Source organism: Cetorhinus maximus, chromosome 22 (genome assembly GCF_964194155.1).
Source record: "Cetorhinus maximus chromosome 22, sCetMax3.hap1.1, whole genome shotgun sequence".
In the NCBI taxonomy this organism is placed as follows: domain Eukaryota; kingdom Metazoa; phylum Chordata; class Chondrichthyes; order Lamniformes; family Cetorhinidae; genus Cetorhinus; species Cetorhinus maximus.
This window is the reverse complement of record NC_135900.1, coordinates 63,257,638-63,264,919: the sequence shown is the minus strand read 5'-3', so window position 1 is coordinate 63,264,919 and position 7,282 is coordinate 63,257,638. Positions and strand designations below refer to the sequence as shown.

General features: G+C 54.1%; 1 non-coding gene across 1 annotated transcript; it reads left to right on the top strand.

The window, feature by feature from the left end:
- The first annotated feature begins 360 nt into the window (after positions 1 to 360).
- LOC144696854 (U1 spliceosomal RNA) lies at positions 361 to 524 on the top strand. Its single transcript, XR_013580262.1, has one exon. It is a non-coding gene; the product is annotated as a U1 spliceosomal RNA (small nuclear RNA).
- Positions 525 to 7,282: the final 6,758 nt, after the last annotated feature.

Sequence of the window (7,282 nt, the reverse complement as noted above, 5' to 3'; positions counted from 1 at the left end):
AGCTCAGCAGGTCTGACAGCATCTGTGGAGAGAAAGACAGAGTTAACGTTTCGAGTAGGTAACTCTGCCTTTCCCTCCACAGATGCTGTCAGACCTGCTGAGTTTTTCCAGCAGTTTTTTTTTGTACCAGATGGACAGTATTCATATTGCAAACAACATTAATTTCCTTTCAAGGGTAATCTGCAAATAAGGGCAGCCTTTTCTCTAGAGGAATGGACAAGCATGAACTCAGTGGAAAGAATTGACCTGTCTACGTGGCAACAGGTTCTGAAAAGAGCGACATTATGATTTGAAACTGAGTGTGTGTGACTGTGAGAGACAGTGCTTGACATGGGCTGGCAGCGTATGGATTTAGTAAACATACTTACCTGGCAGGGGAGAAACAATGATCATGAAGTTCGGGTTCCCAGGGTAAGGCTATCCCATTGCACTCGGGGTGTGCTGACTCCTGCAATGTCCCCAAATGTGGGATACTTGGCTGCAAAATTTGTGCTAGTGGGGGATTGTGTATGTGCTTTACCCTGATTTACAAATTAAAGAACAGAGCTTACAGTTTGAATTATTCAAACTTCAGCAAGGGTTTTTCTTCTAAACTGTCATGCTCAAGCTAATTAACCCACCAACTCACTCAACTGAATCTTCACACTTCATCCACTGCAGTGCAGAGACTTCATTGTAAACAAAGAGCGGGGAGAGCAGCTGATTGGTGAGTTGGATTGGTGAGTATTTCTAATCTTTAAAGTAAAATTAAGGTCTATCGTTTGTGTTCAGGTCTCTAGTCTTTATTTTCTCTTTCTTAAAAATAGCTTGTTAAGTATAAGATCGATACCTGTGTAAAATAATTAATTACAATAAAGTGTAAAGAGCGGGGATACTAGAGTAATTCATCCATAAATTAAATAAACTAAGTTAGATATGGCAGAAGGGATGATGTGCTGCTGCTGCAGTATGTGGGATCTGAGGTTGTACCTGTCCCCAGTGTTGCGAAGGATGGGTCTGGCCACGCTGCCGCGGAACGCTCCAAGTAGTTGGACTGTGCCGTACCACCTGTCCCTGGTGGAAAAATTTGTGCAGAGAAACACCTTTGACCACAAGTCCATCAGGCAGTGGTTGGCACGTAACATCCTAGAGGCCCCGAGGGAAAAGGAGATTGTATTAAAGCACCTCAGAGTGCAACATGAGCTATGTAGATAACTTGAATACCATTGCACTGTCTGACTGTCTGTAATGACCATATTGAAATGTCTGTAATATTCATTGATTGTATTGAAGCACCTCATGATCTATGTGGAAAAGTTGAATATGATTGCACTTTTTGTGATGGCCATTTAGAAATGTTTTGTAATGTTCTTTCAGATATGTTATGAATAAAGTAGAAACTCTATTTATTACCTGCTGCTCTTGGTGTTCAGTCTGCATGTAGCCCTTTCATGGCATGTGTATCTGCTGGTTTGCTGATAACCATGGAATGAGGGCTGTGCCGGGCTGTGAGATTGTGGTGGAATACAATGCTGCTGCTGCTGATGGCTCACTGCACCTCATGGATACCCGGTTTTGGGACCTGTCCTTAGTCTACTTCCCTAGTGATGATTAACATGGTGAAGTACTCATTCATCAGTTGGGAGGAGAGTGGTAGTTTTCCTTGAACTTGTTTGACCTGAAGCCATGGGACTCCATGGAGACAATATTGAAACTTCCCCACCTGCCAGTGGGATGGGACATACCCTGGGATGGTGACGGAGGAGTCTGGGATGTTTACAGATTGATACGATTCAGTGAGTATCACTGCTACTTGACCAGTCTGTGGGGCAGCTCTCCTCACTTGGGTACTTGTCCTCAGACCTTGGTAAGAGAGACTTTACAGATTTCACTGGGCTGAGATCACCTTAATCTTATTCTGACACAATGCCAGGATTGTCCAGATCTATCTGATTTTCCTCTTTTTATTGGACTTTTTAGTGATTGTTTTTCGTCGTTTGCTCAGCCACTTCAGAGGGCAGTTCAGTGTCAACAACGTTGTGTGGGATTGGAGTCACATGTAGACCAGACCAGGCAGTTGTAGCAGGTTCCCTTCCCTGAAGGACAATATTTGGGTTTTTTAGGACAACCTGAAAGTTTTCATGTTTTTATTTTGATTGTGTTCAAAAATTCCAAAATTTATTAAATTCAGTTTCACAACATGGAGTGGTTGAGGTGAATAGCATAGATGCCTTTAAGGGGAAACTAGATAAGCACATGAGGGAGAAAGGAACAGAAGGATATGCTGTCCTAACCTCTATTTTTAACTGGCATGTTTGAGATGCAACTCTAAATTCAGGAATCAGACCACCAGTTCTCAAGAGGTTTTGAATTGAACTAAATGAAACATTTTATTAAGTTACAACACATTAAACATATATACATGGCTGCAAATCACTACTGTCATAACTTTTGACAAATTCCCAAACTAATTTCCATTAAGGCTTAATCAGGCAGCAGGCAAAGCATTTTCACCTTACAAATTCAAAACGAGGTTCCTCACACTTTGGTTCCTATGGAGACAGTTGTAGGCTTACAGCTATTTTGACCTTATATTGCCTCTGCCCACACACACAAAACTGCTATCAGTCATATCCAGCACATCTCATTGAATGTAAATTCTCATTGTATCACCAGCCTCTGTGAGCTCCACCTCTTCTAACAATAAAACCCCTTTCATAATACCAATGTTATGCGTAATATAAACATATTGCTTGGTCTATGCTCGCTAGGTGCCAGATTTCACCCCATTTCTTGAACGCTCTATTCAAAAAATGCAAATGCACTCTACCTCTCATATATCTCAGAACTAATACACATTAAAGCACCCAGACTAGCTGGCTTTAATCCAATTAACACACAGACTAAACTTCTATTTTAAAAGAAAAATATTTTCCAATAATATTATATCCATCAATAGCTTCATGACAATCAGCACCACAGCAATTTGGCTGCCATACCTGGAAAAATCTCTTTTCGTGCCTTCATTATAGATGTTATCTGAAGGCATCCATCTTTCCAAAAAGCCTGGGCTTGGATTTGATAGTTTTGCGCAACACTGTGGCTGGCAGCTGAATTTGGGATGTGCAGTCTGAGCGAGTGCAGTGTATCTAATTTCCCAGGATAAACCATAACCCTTCAATCAGCTACACTGAAGCAATATTTTCCTTAGCTTCTAGCCCTCCCTGCTCAATGTCTTTTCTTCAAATAATTTTGGAAAGCAAGGGGAGAAATTTCAACATCTCCATTGAATTAACATTTCTCCTCAGTGTTTTTTATATCAAACACATAGCCTGGGGTAAAACTGGTCTTCGCCAGCACAATTCGAGCTCACTGTGAATTGACAGCCCATTTTACCCGACTGTCTTTTCCATTGTTCTCACGGTGCCTGGGAAGATGGGGGTCTGGGCAGAGGAAAGAAGGTAGTCACGTTGTCTGCTCCTGGTCACTATCCAGTGTCCCTGGTGGAAACAGAGAGTGTGTGACAGTCAAGTGAGGAAAAGGAAAGGACTTGCATCTGATCCCCCACACAGGGGGATAGCAGACTGGCACTCACTGTGGAACAGTCTCTAACTGAGGAGTCAGCACCTTCAGCAAAGGAGGGGAGGGAGTTGTTTTGATGTTATTGCCGAGCTTTAGTGAAATTTTACTTTTCCCATACTTTCTGGTCTTACTGTACCTTGATGAGGCTTTGCTTCCCTATGACAGACTTTAGATAGTCGGTGTAGTTTAACTTCAAACAGTTTATTAAGAATCATTTACAAAGACCTCAGGGTAAGCACCTGGTATTCAGGATACAGACTATTCTGCATTGAGCTCTCTTGGTCATCTGATTATTGATGTCAACAGTTACATCATTATCATCATCATGGTCTCATTAACATAACCATTAACCCATTACTCTACATCTCTCCGCAAGTATAAGCTCAAATCTTACATTCTTTTATTAAATTATTTACATTACATTTTCCAAGCTCTGTAAACCTCCTGTACTGAGCATCGTTTCTGTCCAACTCCTACGCTTCCCCCCTGCTCCCCCCAAGTCACTGTCCCCCGAGTCTTCAATCTCCAACTGTGTCCTCGCTCTCTTGCAGGACGTTGTGGAGATTTGTGCTCGCTTGTCTTTTTCCTGGAAGAGGGGAGCGGGAAAGCAGTTTCTGACGGCCTCTGCTATCTGTGCCGTGATCCTTACGATAACTTGCCTGTAAGGGTTGTGAAACCTATTCAATGTAAGACTGATTCAAGAGGGAAAACTTCAGGACATGGACAATCACACTCTCTTCAATAGGAGGAGATTAAACTAAGATTCTGCCTGGGATCTTCTGCTTTTCACACTAAAGGCTCACAGCTCGCAGGACCAGAGCTGGCCGGCCAGGCTGCCGTGTTGCAAGAAGGGCTGGGCCAGGGATCCGTAACTCGAGCCGGGCCAGCCCAAGGCCTCTGTGCTGTGAGCTAGACTGTGCCGGGTCTCAGTGCTGTGAGCCGGGCACCCAAGCTGTGAGCAGCGCCGGGCCCCTGTGCTGCTAGCTGGGCTGATGTGGACTGAGCTGGACCTCTGTGCTGCAAGTCAGGCCGGACCGGGCGTCTGGGCTGCGAGTCAGGTCAGGCTGGGCCTCCAGGCTGTGGGCCTAGTCAGACCGGGCCTCCAACCTGGGTTGGACTGGGTCTCCATGCTGCAAACCGGGTTGGAATGGGCGTGCTGCGAGCCCAGCACAATGGACCTCCATGCTGCAAGCTGGGCCGGGTCGGGCCTCTGCGCTGGGAGCAATACCAGGCCGGGTGTCCATACTGCAAGCCGGGCAGGGCATCCTAGCTCTGAGCTGCGTCAGTCCAGGGGCTGCGAGCTGGGCCAGGACAGTCCGGCCACTGGGCCGTAAGCTTGACCGTGCTTCTATCCTGCAAGTCGGGCCACCAAGCTGGAATCCGTGCCAGCTCCCTGTGCTGTGAGCTGTGCCGGGACCCATTCTGCAAACCGGGCCAAAGCTGCATGCTCCGAGACGGGTCAGGCCTGCGTCCTCTGAGCCGGGCCGGGTAGGGCCTGCGTGCTCCGGGACAGGCCGGGCCATACCTGCGTCCTCCGAGAAGGGCCAGGCCGGGCCTGCATCCTCCAAGACAGGCCGGGCCGGGACTACGTGCTCCAAGCCGGGCCGCGCGAGCCTGTGTGCACCGAGACGAGCCAAGCCGGGCCTGCGTGCTCCGACACGGGCCGGGCCGGTCCTGCGTGCTCCGGGACAGGCCGGGCCGGGCCTGCGTGCTCCGACACGGGCCGGGCCGGGCTTGCGTGCTCCGGGACAGGCCGGGCCGGGCCTGCGTGCTCCGACACGGGCCGGGCCAGGCTTGCGTGCTCCGGGACAGGCCGGGCCGGGCCTGCGTGCTCCGGGACAGGCCAGGCCATACCTGCGTCCTCCAAGACCGGCCGGGCCGGGACAGCGTCCTCCGACATGGGCCAGGCTGGGCCTGCGTGCTCCAAAAGGGGCCGGAGCGGGCCTGTGTCCTCCGAAATGGGACGGGCCCGACCTGCGTCCTAGGAGATGGGCCGTGCCGTGCCTGCCTCCTCCAAGACCGGCCGGGCTGCGCCTGCGTCCTCCGAGATGGGCCGGGCCGGGCCTGCGTGCTCCGACACTGGCCGTACCGGGCGTTCTTGCTCTGAGACGGGCCGGGCCGGGCCTCCATGCTCCGAGACCAGCCGGGCCGGGACTGCATCCTCCGAGATGGGCCGGGCAGAGCCTGCGTGCTCCGAGACGGGCCGGACCTGTGTCCTCCGAGACGGGCCGTGCCAGGCATGCGGCCTCCGAGACGGGCTGGGCCGGGCCTGTGTGCTCCGACACGGGCCGTACCAGGCCTTCTTGCTCTGAGAAGGGCCGAGCCGGGCCTGCGTGCTCCGGGATGGGCCGGGCCGGGCCTGCGTGCTCTGGGACAGGCTGGGCCATACCTGCGTCCTCCAAGACCGGCCGGGCCAGGACAGCGTCCTCCAACATGGGCCAGGCCGGGCCTGCGTGCTCCGAGAGGGGCCGGAGCGGGCCTGTGTCCTCTGAGATGGGACGGGCCGGCATCTTCCGAGACGGGCTAGGCCGTGCCTGCGTCCTCCGAGAAGGGCCAGGCCCGACCTGCGTCCTCCGAGACGGGCCGGGCCGGGCCTGCGTGCTCCGACACTGGCCATACTGGGCATTCTTGCTCTGAGTCGGGCCGGGCTGGGCCTCCATGCTCCGAGGCGTGCCGGGCCAGGCCTGCGTGCTCCAGGACGGGCCGGGCCGGGCCTGCGTGCTCCGAGCCTTGCCGAGACTGCGTGCTCCAAGATGGGCCGGGCCAGGCCTCCGTGGTCTGAGATGGGCCGGGCCGGGCCTGCATCCTCCAAGAGGGGCCGGGCAGAGCCTGCGTGCTCCGAAACGGGCTGGGCCTGTGTCCTCCGAGACGGGCCGTGCCAGGCATACGGCCTCTGAGACGGGCTGGGCCGGGCCTTCTTGCTCTGAGAAGGGCCGGGCCAGGCCTCCGTGCTCTGAGAGGTGCCGGGCTGGGCCTGCGTGCTCCGAGACGTGCCGGGCCGTGCCTGCAGCCTCCGAGAAGGGCCGGGTCTGGCCTGCGTCCTCCGAAACGGGCCATGCCGTGCCTGCATCCTCCAAGACCGGCCGGGCTGCGCCTGCGTCCTCCGAGACGGGCCAGCCAGGCATGCGACCTCCGAGACGGGCCGGGCCTGGCCTGCGTGCTCCGACACTGGCCGTACCGGGCCTTCTTGCTCTGAGACGTGCCGGGCCGGGCTTGCGTGCTCTGAGGCATGCCGGGACGGGCCAGCGTGCTCCGACACGGGCCGTACCAGGCCTGCGTGCTCCGAGACATGCCAGGACAGGCCAGCGTGCTCCGACACGGGCCGTACCGGGCCTGCGTGCTCCGAGACATGCCGGGCCGGGCCAGCGTGCTCCGACACGGGCCGTACCAGGCCTGCGTGCTCCGAGACATGCCAGGATGGGCCAGCGTGCTCCGACACGGGCCGTACCGGGCCTGCGTGCTCCGAGACATGCCGGGCCGGGCCTGCGTGCTCAGAGCCTGGCCGGGACTGCGTACCCTGAGATGGGCCGGGCTGTGCATACGTCCTCCGAGACGGGCCGAGCCGTGCCTGTGTGCACCAAGACGGGCTGGGCCGGGCCTGCGTGCTCCGAGATGGTCCGGGCCGGGACTGTGTGCTCCGAGACAGGCCGGACGGGGCCTGCATCCTCTGAGGCGGGCCGGGCCGGGCCTCCGTGCTCTGAGTCATGCCAGGCCGGGCCTG